We start from the raw sequence: 18460 nt of genomic DNA, 5'->3' as shown, positions 1-18460 counted from the left end.
TGTCCTAGCCAGGCTTTAACGCTCATGAGGAATTACTTACTCTAGAGCTGACTTGAGACCCTCTGGCAAGGATGAATCTGTGGACAGGGTCAGATTCAGATTTTGTGGGGTCTGAAGTTTATACAATTCGTGGCATTCTCTGACAAACAAAATAAGATGGGATTTCAATTACAAAGCCAGCTATGCCCTCTGGTCCCGTTCCTGTGTGTGGAGCCTATGATGCCTTAGCACAGAGATGGGAGGGACATTCCTGGAGTCACGTCCTCTGCCAGGACGGCCCACAACACTATGGCCTTCAGGACAGTGACCGTGATCCACAAACATGTGTCCTACTCAACCCAAACTAAATGTGTCCCCACTTTAGCTTCCTTTTAATTGGATCCCCAAAATGTCATGGCACCTCCCATCCCACCCATCAGTTGCGGAAGAGAGATGAAGGGGAGTCCGAGTTTAAATAGCAAACATCATAACAGATTGTGGCTAAAATATCTAACTTTTGCCAATTTTACAAAACATGTGACCTTATGAACACATTGCTGGGAAGCCTCAGAGAGCTTTGGGGGGGAAACTGTGCACAAGGGGACCCTGAAGCCTACATTTTATTAGCTTCACCATAAAGCCACTTACGGAGAGGTGTGTTCATGAATCCAGGGTCAGCTCCTGGCCCTAAAAGAATTGAATCTGGAGCCCCTAATCTAACATCACATGACTACTCGTGGCATGAACCACTTGAAATCAGAGCTGCACTACTTTTATCCACTTCATGGGTAACACATGTGCCATTTGAAAGCAGAGAATATTGTTCTCTAAAACCAGAAAGGTCAACGAGGCTCTTTCTCTTATGGTGAAGTGTTTGCCTTGGCCAACCACACTCAAGAAAAGCTGCATTTTCATAGCTTGAGATCAAGTCACAGAAATTTGGCCTACCCCTCTGCCGAGGTCACTTTATAGCTTGAGCTGATTTGTGACAATGCTCCGAAGAGCTAGTATCCGCTGGGGCCATTGTCGTGGGCAGTGTATGACTGGGGCTTCCAACAAAACCTACATTGGGCCATGGCCATGGCTTCTGCAGTGTGTTGTCAGGATTTAACAGCCACCCCATGCCTTCTACCACGGAGCCTGCAATCCAGAGCTTTACTGAAATCTCTACCTTTTCTGAGGGTAATGTGTCCAATATTTGCTTGCCAGACATTATGGTATGGTATTGTTGAAGAACGAGAACTTCTATTCCATTACTGAGTCTAGTGGCTGTCGTTTGACTGGACCGTGTGGCCCACATCTTTTCTGAGGTTCACTTTTGCATGAAACAAACAAGGCCCAATCCCCTATTACATAAAAATCTGTATGTATGGTGGTTCCGTAAAACACGCTGCTTGTCTTTGCACAGAATTGTCCTATAATGTAGAGCTCAATTAAAATTCAAAATCCCATGGGCTCTATGGCCTAAGCTAGGTGCTTAGATGGCGGTGGTTAAAATCCAACCGAAGAAAAGTAGCTTGTGTCCCAGGATAAGCCTGCACGAATTATGAAACTTAAAATGCTGTATCCATACAATAGACCCGACACTAAGCATGTTGAACCCAACAAAAGGTTTCCACATATTATTTTCTAATCTAAATATCTATTGTAAAGATAAAGCTTAGTGTTAAAAATATTAATATTAAAGACATAATACCGGGGTTGGAATCCTTGCTCTTCCATTTACTAGGTATGTGATCTTTGGCAATTTACTTCCCTTCTCTGTGCCTCAAGTCCCTCATCATTATTTTTTTTTAAAAATTCATTTATTTATTTGAAAGAGAGAAATAAAGAGAGAAGGAGGAGCAGGGGGAGAGGGAGAGAATCCCAAGGATACTCTGCATCCAGCACGGAGCCCGAGGTGGGGCTTGAACCCACGATCCTGAGATCAAGACCCCAGCTGAAACAGAGTCAGATGTTCAACCAATTCAGCCACTCAGGTGCCCCCTTATCATTGTAAAGAGGGTAACACTGTGATCACGCTATGCTATAGTGTTGCTATAAAGATTAAGTGAGTTCATGTTTATAAAGCACACAAGTGCTCTATGAGTGTTCGTTAAGCATACACACATATATAAATCAATCTCAGCCTATCTCTCAAAGTCTACAGGTTAATGCACCCAGTGAAGCACACTCAATCTCCATACTCCAGCTCTTTCACTGCCATCACCAACATCATGGAGACTTGACCATTACGTTTAGGACTTGGAACATCTGTTCTAGTCCATCTGGCCCATGCTGCAGATGCTGAGATTTGAAGACAATCCATGATTGGCATCCTTCTTTTTCTCCTTACATCTGAACAAATTGACAAAAAAAGATAAGGAAGGAAGATGAGGCCAAAATACCAACCTTTTTTTGTTTTTGTTTTTGTTTTTTTACTGATGAAGTTAATATTATGGAGGATGGCTTATTTTTGTGCACCTGTGAGCTTGGTGATACTGAACCTCAAATTATTTAAGTGACTTACCCACTCAGCCTGACCATCTGAAACTGGAACATTCTTTCTATGTGTGTTCTGTGTGTGTGTGTGTGTGTGTGTGTGCATTTTTTCCACTCTATAAAACTTAAAACAAAAAGTAGAGTAGAACATATATGTCTTCAGGCTCCATGCACCCAAGAATAATGGAAGGAGAAATCTGTCTCCAATTTCCTCTTCCAAATTCAACAATCAGGCAGTTCCTCACTGAAAGAGAAGAAGTGAGGGGATGGGAAGAGGTAAGAAGCATTAGGCTAACAAGTGATCACTCGGACATTGCCCCTGAAAAAATGGGTCATAAAACACAGCCAAACTCAGTGGCTAAAGGCAGCAGTCATTTATCATTACTGATCTGAAACTCAGATAAACTGTGGATGATCTAGGATGGGCAGTGCTGGGTGGTTATGCCTCAACCCACAGGTTTGCTGTATGGGCTGCTGTGACTCTGCCCCATGTGCATTTATTCTGGGGCAGCAGACACAAAGAACATTCTCCCTGAGGTGATGGCAAGAAAGAGAGTGGCAACTCACAATCCCTCTTCAGACCTAGACTCAGCTCTGCACACCATCACCACACCCACATACCATTTGACCAAGTAAGTTCCATGTCCAAGCCAGAGTCAAGACATATTGTAGGTACAATACCCTCAAGGAGGCCACAGAAATGGAGGGAGGCAGAAAAAATTGAAAGATCAGGGCCAGTCATTCAATCCACTTCAAGTCCCTCATTAAAGTGTCTGGCATGCGAAGCCAGATCCCTTGTGCTAAACTCCATCTTAAATACTACTTACAGCACACACACCCACTTTGCAGACCCTTGCTCCGGACAACCAAAACACAACAAACACACAACCACTGGATCCTTGCCAGAATTAATACTGTCTAGCATAGGTAGGTACTCAATAACTTTTTGATGAATGAATGAATGATGAATAGTTGCATGCCTTGAATGTTACTTAAACTCACTAAGTCCCATATTGGAAACACAGTTATGAGTAATTTAGCTATTAAAATGATCATGAATAAAATATTTCTTGTTATTAATTCATAGGTTTGTGCATTGATTTTTATATGTGCTTTTGAAAGTGTATGTGTGTGTGTTTTGTTTTATTTCTCTGGTATCTCAATCTTTGCCTTTGTATTCAAGGTTTGTTTTTCTGTACTAAATTATCCAATTTGTCACTTTAAAAAATACTCTGTCGTCCGTATCTTTAAGGCTTTCCCTTTACTCCTTAATCTTTTCTTTAGGGCTCTGAAATTTAAAGATACAGTTTGGAAATGAGGATGAGTGGCCGGAAATAAAAGGCCTTAGAGCTATAAGGCCTTGCCTTCAAATAGGCAGAGATAATATCTTGATTTCATGTTATTGTGGTTTATTTTTTTTAATATTTTTTTATTATATTATGTTAGTCACCATACAGTACATCCCTGGTTTTTGATGTAAAGTTCAATGATTCATTTAGTTGCGTATAACACCCAGTGCACCATGCAATACGTGCCCTCCTTACTACCCATCACCAGCCTATCACATTCCCCACCCCCCTCCCCTCTGAAGCCCTCAGTTTGTTTCTCAGAGTCCATAGTCTCTCATGCTTCATTCCCCCTTCTGATTACCCCCCCTTTCTTTATCCCGTTCTTCTCCTACTGATCTTCCTAGTTCTTATGTTCCATAGATGAGAGAACCCATATGATAATTGTCTTTCCCTGCTTGACTTATTTCACTTAGCATTATCTCCTCCAGTGCCGTCCATGTTGCAGCAAATGTTGAGAAATCATTCTTTTTGATAGGTGAATAATATTCCATTGTATATATGGACCACAGCTTCTTAATCCAGTCATCTATTGAAGTGCATCTTGGCTCCTTTCACAATTTAGCTATTGTGGACAATACTGCTATGAACATTGGGATGCATATGGCCCTTCTCTTCACTACGTCTGTATCTTTGGGGTAAATACCCAGTAGTGCAATGGCTGGGTCATAGGGTAGTTCAATTATATTGTGGTTTATTAAAAAAAAAAAAAAAAACTATTGTAACCTAAAAGGATAAGATAAATATTGTGACAACATAAATGTCAACTGTGGCTGAAGATTGATTTAGAAGTCCCATATTTCTAATAAATTTGCATATATTTGGAAAAACTACAAAGCAGTTTTGAGCAAACCTCAGAATATATGAATGCATAGGAATGTAAATGACATAAAAATTCCTGAATTGGAAAATCAGAACAGCTTTAAATAGTTGGATCTCCTCAGTGTTTACTGAGCGGGTACCACATTCATAACATCCGCTAATCCCTCAGGAATGTGAAGATTGAACCATCATGGTACAGAGGACTTGGCAGAACTCTATCACTTACTCACTGGCCTGTGGCAGGAGCTTCTTTTATTTGCAAATACTTGCTCATTGTTCAAATTCACATTTGAAGAAACTGAGAAAGTATAAACCACATAGGAGCATCATGAAAATAACACCCAGGAGGAAGAAGATCAGATGTATAAACTCAAGCTCTGGAGCCTGGCCAGGTTCAAGTCAAGACTGTCAGTTATTAGATATGAGAAATAATTATTACTGTTGTCTATATGTTTTCATGGAAAATGGTACAATGGAATTTTCTATCTCGTGGAAATGTTGTGAGGAATGAAAAGGAAACCCAAGTAAATTGCTTAGGACAGTACCCGTAGGTGTTCTGAGCTCAGTACATTTTACTACGATTGGGGGTGAAATCCCTCATGGACTTCCCCCGACACCATAGTCCATGCCGCTTTGACGTGCTCAGGGTTTGCAGAATGATTAAATAAAATTACCTTTGGCATTCGCTTTCATACTGCCTGACAAGCAGTAAGTACTTAACAAACTTCTATTTATTTATTAAATAAATAGATGCAGCTCTTACTCTTTGGGAACTTAGTGGGGAAGTGTAAATACCTATTTGCATCCACTCTTTAAATTTTAATCCTTAGAGTCACAATGAGCAAAACAGAAAATGCTGCCCTCCTGTTTTAGGATTTATCATTAGCTAATTAAAATCAGTATTTTCTAACCAGATCATACGTCTTCTTCACTAGCCTTGTCTCTTTCTTGTACTGTTTTTAAATTGACTGAAGAAAGATCAAGAAGCCTTCTCTGAAACAAACTGTAAAACAACGAGGCGATCACTAACTTAACAAATTTGCTGCCAATACCCAAACCAGTCTAAGGCAACAACTCTTTTGCCAGGGCTTACTTTGCACCAGGCAGCATGGTAGGGGCTGGGCTCTAGCAAAATTAAGATTGGTATCTTTCCTCTTGAGGAAAACTAGTGTGGTAAGCTGGGGGAAAACAGGCAAGGATAAAAAAAGTATGGTCCATTTCATGGTGAGAAAACCCCAGGTGCTCATAACCCAAAGTTCTGTCAGCACCTGACAGAGGACAAGCCTTCATCTGGTAAGAAATAATATTTAGTGAATTCATCAAAAATGTTTTATTAATGTGAGGAAAAGATTTAAATGGCACACATATAGCTTGCACACTTTTTATTTTAACTTGAAACAATGAATGTACATGAATTCACTGGTCCTGTGTTGGAGACCCAGATTCCTGCTGGCGTTCTGCCACCTCTTTCCTGGGTAAGGCACAGCCACAGTAAATCATCTATAATCTGTGATTTTAGGAGTTTCTTTAAAGTGGATCAAATTGTAAAGACACTTTCTAAACAATATTTGTATAACGTCTAATCAAAATTTTAAACTATTTTTTCTGTATTTTACAGATGTATTTCACCTCGTTAATATATAAGTTGACATTTATATTTTTGTAGTCACTTCTTTTATGAGTCAGGTTACTTTTTTAGAAAAATGATGACACTCAGGAGTTTGTTCTTGTGGCTGTTTGTTTTATACTTTGATGGTTAGTTGGTTGGTTCATTCGTTTTCTGGAATTCTGCAGGATAAACTCGAAGAGTAAGAGCTTGTCACCTAGACTTCTAGAAGCTCTGGGGAACCTAACACAGAAGCTCTAGAGAAACTGACCTAAAGAACAGTAAGAGGCCCCTGGTTTGGATGATAGACTCTTGGTTGAACATCTAGACTCTACCACAAGCTAAAATGCTCCTGGTTTATGTGCGTTAGAGTAGGTCTTATTTTTCTCAGACGACCTGCTCTTTCATTCCTGTGTTACAACCAACAACTACCCATCCCCTTGTGGGAACCTTGGAGCCCAAAAGCTTGAACCTTCCTCTGTCATCTGTTGCTATATATTTTATTGTTTTGTTCTTCTCCTGATTACACTGACCTCCTTCTTTTATCCCTCAGACCAGAAAATCCAGTGTGATTTGCCCACAACATTTTTTCATGAGTTTCCAGTTCGTTTTCAACTCTGCTCATACTTGTATGCAAGTACTAAACTATATTTATACTCCATTAGTTTCTGCAATGCTGAACCGCATCATTAAATAATTATAAGAACATGTATAACTGGTATAAACAGGTTGGGGATAAACACAACTGATGTTTGGTATGCACCCATATCAAATGTTGGGAGTGAAAGATGCTTGAGGGCAACAGAGAGAGGCCAGTAGTGAAACAAAGTCAGGCCGATCTGCAGAGTGAGTGATGTGGAGGTTGGACTAGCTTCCTGGGGCTGCTTTAACAAATCACCAACGAATGGTGTTGCTTAAAATACCAGGAATTTATCCTCCCTGTTCTGGAGGCCAGAAGTCTGAAATCGAGGTGTTAGTGAAGATGTAATAACCTACAAGATATAAAGGAGAATCCCTCCCTCCTTGCCTCTCCTGTCATCAGGTGCTGAGGGCAATCAATCATTGGCTCCATTCTTGGCTCCTGGTGCTCCATTCTGATCTCTGCTCCCATCTTCACATCCTCCCCCCTGTCTTCTCCTCTGTGTGTCTCAAATTTCTCCCTGCCTTTCTCTTATAAAGATACTTGTTATTGGATTCAGGGCCCACCTGGAAAATCAAAGATAATCTCATCTCAACATCCTTAATGTGATTATACCTGCAAAGGCTCTTTTCCCAAAGAAACTCACATTCATGGGTGTCAGGGGATAGACGTGGACATAGATTTTGGGGGGCCCTCATTCAGCCCCCAGCAGAGGTGTTCTATAAAAAGAACTTTTCACATTGCTTTACTCCTCCATTTAAAACATTTCAAAGGTTTTAATCTTGTTTACTCCCGCAGATATAAGTGCCACAACCTACTTTTCTGACCTCCTCCCACAATCTCTGTCACTCAACACACCAGCCACATTGGCCCTCTTCCTACTCTTCAAATATCCTATCTGTTGCTGTCTCCAGGGCAGTTTCCATTGCTCTTCTTCCTACTTGGGCCTTTCTTTCAAATATTTTCACATAGCCCACTCCTCGGCATCCTGGTCTCAGCTGAGTGTCACCCCTCATGGAGATTGTGATGGCTTTACATCAGTCAGATACCATCAGGAAACATGTAGCACACTCAAAGCAGGGTAATCTGAGGATTTATTTTCAAGGAGACTATTTATAACCATGTGGGTAAAGGGGAACAGCAAGGGATAGATATTTCAGGATCCCTAAGCAGTAGTAGTTACCAAAAGCCGGAATGAAGAGTAGTATAGAGCCCTAGGAACAGTAACCTTTACACAAGGGACAGAGCCAGCTCAAGGTGACCCTGTAGAGAGGGAGCAGAGGAAACAAATATTCTGACTTGACTTTCCTCCCTCTTCCAGTCTCTATTAGAGGCCAAATGGTCAAGAAAGATGAGAACACCTATGATGTAGTCTCCCAGAGTCAGCTTTCTTCCAAAGGAGAGTGTAGCATAGAGACAGGTGAATGTGTAGGGGCAAACAAAGAACATTCTGTTTCGGTATTTCATCCCTAGGCATTCTTTTTCATCCCTCTATGTTTCCTTTCATTTACAACACTTGCCACTACACGAAACCATCTGTTGTGTTATTTGTGTCTGTCCCCCACCAGTGTGTAAGGTCTGTGAAGTCAAGGATTTTCTCTCTATTGTGCATCATTCTACCCCTGTTGCCTAGAATTGTGCGTTGTATACATTAAGTATTTGAAAAATATTTCATTGGAGTTTAAATAAAATCATATATGCATTCGTTGGTGTGTTCCAGAGAAATAAACCAACAGGATGTGTGTAGTTACATAGAAAGAGATGTGTTTTAAGAAATTAACTCACATCGTTACAGACGCTGGCAAATCCAAAACCTATAGAGTTCAAATCCACAGGTTGTCTGTGGGTAGAATTCCTTCTTGCTTGAGGGAGGTCAGTCTTTTGTTCTATTCTGGACTTCAGTTGATTTGATAAGGCCCACCTACATCTTGGAGGACAATCTTCTCTGCTCAAAGCCCACGGATGAAAATGCTGATCTCATTCAAAAACATCCTCACTGAAACATCCAGAATATCATTCCAGCACATATCTGGACACTATGGCCCAGCCAGGTTGATCTATAAAATTAAGCATCACAATACCACACTATATTAACAAACTGTTCCATTCCAACTACTTTCTTTTCAGATCCTGAGACCCATGTAGGCCACGCTTTGTAATCCCACTTCTTACATACTGAATGAAACGCACATAAACAAATGATCTCACTGGTGGCAACCAACTTAAAAATTTAATAGTAATTTCAGAACCAAGACTCTTTGTACATTATCAACATTCATAGGAACATTTTGAGTGTCTACTCTGTGCTTGTTCCATGTATCATCCCATGCATTGCTTCACCCCTTCCAGAAGGTATGACAAGCATCTTCTCTTTCCGGATATGGGAAATAAGGCTGAGCAAGAGGAAGCAACCTGAGCAGGAGGAACTGGTTGTTTATGTCTTCTGCCTAAAAATCTGTGTTCTCTCTACCAGTTATGGAATACATTGCCTCAAGGTGTAGAGCCCCTAAAAATTAAAAAAAAAAAAAGTATTGAGGAAATGAGAGAAAAAAGTTATGGAAAGTCACCTTTCCTCTGTTACCATATCCCTGGTTGAACTGAAGACATGACCTGACGTCATAATCCTCAGTTTTCTCTATAAAAGAGATTTTACTAGAAAATTTCTCAGTAGGATTACGGTTTTGAAGCACACATGGAAGAATACTGCTCTTATGCCTCCTGATGGTGTCACTGAAATGCAGACTTTGCTCCTGTCATTTGGGAAATATTTGAGAGACCTCCAAGTGTCAGCGCTCGCTGATGGACCTTTAGGAGCTGAACAATGCTGATGCTAATTGTTAAGTGGCCGTAAAGAAGTAGGTGCGGCTACAAAGGGGTGACTTAGTCATAACCCAGCTGCTCACACAAGTAAAATAAATTCTCATTACAGCGGGTCTAGAGAGAGAGGTTTAATATTGCCAGAGGCAGGAAGAAAGCTGAAGACAGAGAAGCAGCAATCAATGAATATTCTTCTCCTTTGACTAAAAATGCTAATATATATATAAAAATTGCTGACTACTCGTGTTCAGGCCAGGAAAGCTTTATCATTATTTACCTATTTATAAATAACCTAATCGTTCCCAAACGACATTTGAGGCACATTATAGGGCAACGATATATGGGAGAGATGATTAAAATATCAAGAGCAAGGAATAGCAAGAGAGGAAGTTAAAAGTGGGTGAGAAAGAAGCTGATTCAAGCTCAGCACAGATGAAGAAATTTTACTGAAGAAACTTTAATGAAGAAATCTCTCCTGTTTATACTGGCACTTGTCTGCTCTGGCTGCCGTCGCAGTGCCACAGGGCGGCTAAACAGCAGAAATGTATTTCTCACAGTTGTGCAAGCTGCAAGCCCCAGATCAAGGTCTGGAGGGGCTGGTGTCTGGGGAGAGCTCCCTTCCTGACTTGCAAACAGCCACCTGTCCTCACATGGCCTTTCCTCCTCCAGGGAAGCGAGGAGAGAGGGAGTTCTCTCCTTTTCTTATAAGGCCACCAGTTCTAGAGAATTCAGGCCCCACCCTTGTCACCTCATTTAACCTTAATTAACACGTAAAGGCCTTCATTCCCAATATAGTCACACTGGGGATTAGGGTTTTGATTTATGGATTTGGAAGGGTGGGGCATAATCCAGGCCATAGCAGTACTATTTTTTTTTTAAGATTTAGTAATTAATTAATTTATTTATTTATTTTTAAAAAAGATTTTATTTATTTGACAGAGATAGAGACAGCCAGCGAGAGAGGGAACACAAGCAGGGGGAGTGGGAGAGGAAGAAGCAGGCTCACAGCAGAAGAGCCTGATGTGGGGCTCGATCCCAGAACGCCCGGATCACGCCCTGAGCCGAAGGCAGACGTTTAACCGCTGTGCCACCCAGGCGCCCCCATAGCAGTACTTTTGACATTAAACTGTGAAATGTATTCTTATCCCTTAGTCCTGTGCTCCTTGAAAATTTAAGTCAGCCTCGGTCTTCTGAGGTCAGTCTTGCATGGTCACCCCTGACTTCTCAGCTCTGGGTTCTGGGCCCCTCCACCTCTCAGACAATTAGCTTATTGCGGCTTTTCTAGTAACTTAGCCTAGTGGATTAGGAAGCTCTGCTAGCAGGGACTATGACCTAAAGTGTCTTGCGTCCATTCTCTCAGGCAGTCAATATGCATTGACTTCCACTTTGTGCCAGGGACTATCCCTCGATATGTCCATTACCAAGTCTTTTATACCCCTGCCCTCATGGTGCTTTACATTTTACGGACTGGGCATGGTGTGAGTGAATACCAGCAAAAAACAGTTAAACTGGTACAGAAGAGAAACATGCTTGCTAGGTGAGTTTTTTCACAAAGCCATTAAACTAATAACTCTGACACAGAGAAATGGGGAATTATTCTAGAATTATGGGAATTATTGGGGCACCTGGGTGCTTCAGTGGTTAGGCATCTGCCTTCGGCTCAGGGTGTGATCCCAGAGTCCTGTGATCGAGCCCCGCATCAGGCTCCCTGCTCCACTGGGAGCCTGCTTCTTCCTCTCCCACTCCCTGCCGCTTGTGTTCCCTCTCTTGCTGGCTATCTCTCTCTGTCAAATAAATAAATAAAATCTTAAAAAAAAAAAAAAAAGAATTATGGGAATTATTACCAGACTTCCCAGTAGTAATGGAAAACCTCTTGGCTGTGAAATTACATATTAACTGAAATCTAAAAATGCAAACACAGGGGCACCTGGGTGGCTCAGTCAGTTAAGCGACCGACTCTTGATTTCAGCTCAGGTCACGATCTCATGGAGCCCCCAATTTGTGCTCTGCACAGCTGCATCTTTTTCTGCCCCTCCCAGCCTGCTTGTGTATGTCTCTCTCTCTCTCTCTTTCTCTGGGGGAAAAAAAAAGATGCAAAAACAACCATCCTGCAAATTACTGTTAATTTATGTTTCAAGAAGATGCAACAGCACGTCCAACATCCCAACAAGGGCCACAGTGCGGAGAGAGTGGCGGAATACCTGGGTGGCTGATCACCTGTGAGGGGCGAAAGAAGTCAGAGTGAAGGTGGAGAAATAATCAAGGGCCAGGTCACAAAAAACATGTGACACAGAGTCTGGTGCACAATAGAAGCTTATACACATGGCCAAAAAACCACAAATGTCCAATGTGAGGGGCGGTGTGGGCACACAAGTGAGGAATCAGCCAAGGATGGAGACAGAGTGCTCCATTGAGGGTCTATACAGGGGGGCACTCGACAGATGACCCTCTTCTTCCTTCTTCCTTCTTCCTTACCTCTTGCTACATTTCTCCACTCTGCCATTCCTGCCTCTAAGACTTGCATGGTCTCTCTCTACAAGCATACTTTCTGTCGGAAGACAAAAAGCAGTTTTCAGTTTTCTAATAAAGCACCCTATTCCTTAAAAAAAAAAAAAAAAAGGGAAGAAAAAAGAAAAACTGTTTACGACGTGGCCTCCATCAGACCCTCCTTGTTAATTTAATTAAACTAATAATCATCCCATCCTGTGTAAAGATTTGACGATTTGATGCAGGAATGGCAAAGGCAGACCAACCACAGTCCCCGTTTTCAAGGAACTGACCACACAAACCCTGCCCCTGGCCAAAAATCTCTATTTCTAGTAAATAGACAAATGAACAGGGTCCAATAAATACTTGTTTCATGGCCACTGAATGGAAGGTGTCTAGAGCGATGTAGAGATGCAGTGAGATTGTATGCACCTGCTAAATTTCCCAGATATTTAGATCTGCATGTCTGACACAAGGAAGGTTTCTAAGGAATGTTACGTGAACGCTCCCCACGCCCAAATTCCACAGGACTGTGTTAGCATGGCACGAGTGTGCTGATAACAGCTGACCGTTTAATTTTCAAATTACGTGTCTAGGTCAATTTTCTTTTTTAAAAAATTGCATATAAGAAGAATTAGGTGGAGTCATACGTCTGATCAGTGAGGCAAATAGCAAGTGATGTCATTTGATTTATCAAACAAGCAGTTAATCCAAACACACTGACCAGAAGCACATGTATTTGATTTCCTCACTGAAACTCAATAGTCGTGTTTGCATGTGATGAATGATGGTATTACTAGACATTTTATTTAAATATATATAAAGAAAATTGGGATTTTTAAATTCTCCTCCACAAGGTCTCTTTCGTAGATAATATTGTTCACATAGCTGTAATTTAGCCAATAACAAGTTACAAGAGCATTTTTTTTTTTTGAGGTTTGAATTTGCCACAGCTGGATTTAGACTAAGCAAGTATTCTATGATGTTTACACATTATAAAATAGGCATGTTTCTCAGGGACATAAGCCTGGGCTGCAAGACGTCATTTTGTATTTGTTGATAGAGAAGTCAACACAATAATTAATTAGATCTAGTAGTGCCATCGGCCGGCTCACTTGCCCCCATAAAACTGGTTCCAAGAATCTCTCTCCTGTCCAAGTCCTGTTCTTCTTCATTATCTCCTTTCAGTTGAGCAGAGATAGAAGTCAGGAGTCATTAACCTTCAACAGGTGTGCATACCAATGTGGCAGTCAGGCTTTTTGGGGGGGGGGGGACTTTAGAACGAAAGGGATCTATCTCCTGTATTTTGAAGTCCTTAGGAGATCACAGCTCTGTTTTCAGTGCTTTCTTTTCTTTGAGCCTCACAATAGCCCCATGGTTAGTCTAAGCACAAAACCTTACGCCAATTTACAGATGATGATGAGGGTCTGAGTGGGCCAGTACCCTGTAACTAGCAGATTGGTCCAGAGGGCTTACAGAACAGATTTTGAGAATCCTTATTTTCACACACTTCACTCCTGGCCACGTCAATTCTTTTTTTTTTTTTTTTTAATTTTTTTTTATTATATTATGTTAATCACCATACAGTACATCCCCAGATTCCGTCCGATGTAAAGTTCAATTCTTTATTCTCCCCAACTGCACCAGCTTCCTGCGGAGACTTGCTTTCATTCCTTCTCAGGAGGGCCTCTCAGCCATCCCTTAATTACAAATCCTGCATGTGACCCATTTCAAAAGTCTGGCAAACTGTAGTCGTTTTTAAATCCAGTGGCAGACATTACCTGAGAAACCTTCACGAATGATGGGGAAAAAAGCTATTAAAATGAGAAAATAGAGAGAAAAATTAAAGTGGAAAAAGGCTCTTATATCAGCTTTTCCCAGAAAAGTGCTTGAGCTGTTATATAAAAGAGAGGCGGTCTGCTTGTAGGCGCAGGAGAGTGTGGGAGGGAGGCTAAGGAAATTGGTGAAAAGAAACATTAGAAATTCCAGAACAGTAGGCTACACATACCTTTAAATTATTAGGGGAAAAAAATCTTTCACTTTTAAAAGAGGTAATGTCACTGAAATGTCATTATTTACATATATATATTTTTTTAATTTTTTGTTTTTTTCAATGTTAAAAACAGCATTGCAAGATTGAATAAAATATTTGAAACACAAGGAAAAAAGTAATCACTTATATTCTCATCTACCAAATATAGTTGCATTCACATCCGTATTTCTTTCTTATCTTTGTATACGGATACACATGGTTTGGTAAAATATACTTCAAAATTGTCATAAAATACTTGTATGGTCTATGCTTCAGAAACTTCGGTTAAATAGAAATAAGTTGTCTGTCTTGTCTCAATTAGATTCACGTACTTTACAACTGGCCCAATATTTTATCCATGGTGGGAAAAAAAATGAAGTTCCTTATATCGGTAAGTGGGTGGGGCACGAGTCCGAACTGGCTTTCCGTTAGGGTGGATGTGGGGTGATTGGCCCCTGAGTCTGGGCGGAAGCGAACCAATTCCAAATACTTACCAAGTGCCAGCAATCGAGCTAAGATAAAGGTTTGAGTAGGTATGCATGTATGCATAATTTCACATACTGCTAGACAGATGTGTACTATTAACCCCACTGAGTCATTTTAAATCAGATTTTTGAATAATATGTGATACTGATAAATATTTTCCTTATGAAAATATCCCTTATGAGAAAAATAAATTTCAAAAGAAACTTGCTTACATTTGACTTGGGGGAGCATGGGACTCGGTTTCAGGAGGATACGCTCTTCTAAAACAAACCCAATGAAAGCATGCCAGTAACAACCTCATCACAGATGCTCTGTTTTGTGCATGGTTCCTAACTTCTGTGGTTCTATCCTTAAACGGAACAATCTTACGTTGTGACTATTTCCCCCTACCCCAACCTACGTCCCCTTGACCTTCTAAGGATGGCAGTGCCATGCCTGCCCTGAGACTGGGCCAGACCCACGTGACCTTTTCCCTCCTTGTGGACATTCCATGTGATCCTCTATGTTATCCAAGTCTGTGACCAGCGCACCTGGGGAACTCCAGCACTCTGTTGTTCCCAACCCCTCGGGGTTGCCCGAGGCTAGGGTTCCGATTTCCGGAGAAGGTCTGGCAAGAGTACTTCAAATTGGGAGGCTGTATTTCCCTCATTGGACCACAGCAGAACAGTGCTGACTCACTGACAACCTCCTTTCAATATACTGAGAAGTCACGAAGAATTCAACAGAAAAAGAAAAGAAAAATCATACACAAAGTACCTGAAAGATTAAATGACATAATAAATGCTTGGATCAGAATACAAGTTAAATGTAATATAAGAACGGAGAAGTGTTCTGAAAAGTCAAATCCAAAAAAATCAAAGAAAATTTGCTTTTATAGTAAATAAAACTCAGAGACAAAAAATAGCAAATAAAGGTGCAACACTTATTTTAAACCTTTATGTTAAAGAGTTATTATCCTTTCTCTTAAGATTGTATTTATTTGAGAGAGAGAGCCAGCCAGAAAGAGCAGGGGGGAGGGGGGCAGAGGGAGAAGCAGACTCCCTGCTGAGCTTGGAGCCCAAGAAAGGACTCAATCCCAGGATGCTGGGATCATGACCTGAGTAGAAGGCCGACACTTAACCGACTGAGCCACGCAGGCGCCCAAGAGTAATTATTTCTAATAAATAAATACCTCCATAGATCAAATATTAAGAGAAAACAGTGATTACAGTAGGCATTTGGTATGGATCACAAACAGTTCATAAAATAAGAAATATTAATGATAATGTTAAGAATTACATATTCATTTAAAGATGATAAGTTAAAATAATACGGTTGTCTCTGGCAAATATGCAGCAACAAGGGTGTTTTAATACACTGTGGATAGAGTAAGAATCACCAGAGTTTAAAAGATAGATAAGAGTTTGATGTGGGAAAAAATTGTATGCTTAGAGAGATTCACACCAATATTATTTATAGAGCAAAAACCTGGAAGTATCTAACTGTTGAATAAATATGAAAAATGATTAAATTAGAGTATTTCCACATATTATATTATGCAGCCTTAAAATGGTGTTTACAGTGACTTGTCAGTCACAGGATAATTTTTTGTGCGATGTTAGGTGATAGACACAGGATCTAGTTGTGAGAAACATGCATGGAGGAGCCTAGATGGAAAGGCTCCAAAATACATTTTTAAGCCGATATTTTTACATCGTGTGTTCTTAAACTTGAGTGCAGCTAAGGCATTTGTCTAAAGTGCAGATTCCTGGTATATAGTCCTAAAATTTCTGAATGGGTGGAGCTGAAGAGGGGCCCCGGAATCTGCTTTTTTAAACAAGCCTACTGGATGCCTTTGATGCAGGTGAGGGCAGACCCCACCTGGGAAACACGGTTCTAATTAGTAGGGTTATGGATACAAGTATGTACAAATCCATGTAAAAACATACATAACATATATAAACATGATTCATCAGGACTATATAATATATAACATAATTATATAATATGAACTCTATTATATATATAAATATATAAAATACAGTCCTGGTTATATTTGTTTTTTTATTTTTAACTATATTTTCCAATATGTATAAGCAGTTTTATGATCTGCATTTTCTTTTAATTTGAAAGGATTTGTGAGGACATCACAGTCACTAAAGATAGTCCTGCTGTCTCCGTCCGCTTCTTCCTGACGTTTCCGCTTAACTGGGAAATCACATTTCTGCATGGCTCATTTTATATCTCTGCCCTCCGTGGAAACAAAACGCAGTCTGAACGGCGGATTCTGCGGACTTCCTAGTACACTGATAAGAAAACGGAAAGGAACTGACATGCAAAGGGACCTAAAAGCCCATTCTGTGAAAACCCAGGCTCTGGCTGGGGAGAGCATGAATGAAGAGTGTGAAATTGCGAGCCCAGGAGGACAGGATGGTCGATTTCAGCTCCAAGGACTACCAGAGACGCTTGGAATGTAGAAAATAGGGTCCCCGCCCCAGAGAAGCGGTGGGAAGCTCTGTACAAATGCATTCCCTTGCATGCAAACAAAACACGCCTATTGACCCTGATTCAGTTGAGAAAGAAGGATGGATGTGGTTTAAGAGAGAAGGTCAATTTCAGGATGGGCTCAAATATCACATCTAAACTAATTTCTTCTGCTCAGCAAACCTGCCCAACAGGCATCAGGCCCTCAGGCGATTCAAAGAAAAGAGCAGAATGCGGGCTTCAGATTCTCAAACTCAAATGGACTTCTTCGTCCTGCTAGGACCAGCTGTTTGCACTTGGCAGTTAATTTACAAGTGTTGCTTTCCTCCTGGTTGTAAAATGGTTGATTGGAGATAGAAAAAGTCTCAGGTATAGAATTTTCTCACCCGGTATTTGGCAGAGTACTGTTGCTAGTCCTAAGGTGAACAATGGCATTTGTCTTATTAATGGAGGCCTAGTAAGACTTGGGGGATTGAGCTGGGGTGGGGGGACAGAGCCTATGGTGGGCGGATCCCCAAGCAGCTCCAACATCTGTAGGAGAGAAAGTGCAGCCCCTGGGGAGGAATCACGGATGTCACCGTCTTGCAAAGGGAGAGAAGCCAGGAGGCTGAAGTGGGAGCTTGGCATGTAAATCAGGAAGGATAGCTGCAGTGGTACAGAACTGAAAACTCCTTACCAAAGTTGCCCAAGAGAAAACAGGGCTTGTTTTCTCTGCAGAAGGACAAAGAGGAAATACCTAATGACACTGTTTTCAAATAGAATTTGAAAGTCATATATAAGGAAGCATGGTGTCCTTCAACTGTATATTTCAGTGGATCTGAGTTTTAGGATTTGTGAATCATTCGCATGAGACAAAATAAAGGACTGGGAAAGTGTCACAAGTGTGAATTTTTGCTGTGACTTCATCTATCTATCTATCTATCTATGCATAAATATATACAATCATTGTATTTTAAATCAAAAGTTATAGGTTAAATGCTATTTTAACGTTGGCATTGTGTTAATAAAAGTTATTTTAATATGAAAATGATAGGAATTACATACCCTTGGAATAAAAGATAGTCCTCGTGAACACATTTTGCTTTATAAAATATATCTAAACATCTTCTTTTAATGATCAATGACAACTTTATCACAGACCTGTGCCAGAACTTTGATGACAATTGGGGACACATTTATAATAACAGAGGATAGTCACGGAAATAGGTGAAAGAGAGGTAATTTAAGGCTAAATTTGACTATAAAAAAGAAAAATATAATTTTAAAAAATAATAAGTGCTTCTCTTTGGGAAGAGGGCTGA

At 40.6% G+C, this 18460-nt stretch overlaps 1 long non-coding RNA gene across 1 annotated transcript in view; it reads left to right on the top strand.

The window, feature by feature from the left end:
- Positions 1-18010, top strand: part of LOC117804318 — a 28974-nt gene extending 10964 nt beyond the window's left edge. The window contains exons 2-3 of the long non-coding RNA XR_004628656.1: positions 14533-14601; positions 16809-18010. This is a non-coding gene — a long non-coding RNA (uncharacterized LOC117804318). The remainder of the gene's footprint in view (positions 1-14532; positions 14602-16808) is intronic.
- Positions 18011-18460: the final 450 nt, after the last annotated feature.

This window comes from Ailuropoda melanoleuca, chromosome 11 (assembly GCF_002007445.2).
Source record: "Ailuropoda melanoleuca isolate Jingjing chromosome 11, ASM200744v2, whole genome shotgun sequence".
NCBI lineage: Eukaryota > Metazoa > Chordata > Mammalia > Carnivora > Ursidae > Ailuropoda > Ailuropoda melanoleuca.
Note: the sequence above shows the minus strand (reverse complement) of the source record. Positions and strands in the feature narration are given on the sequence as shown.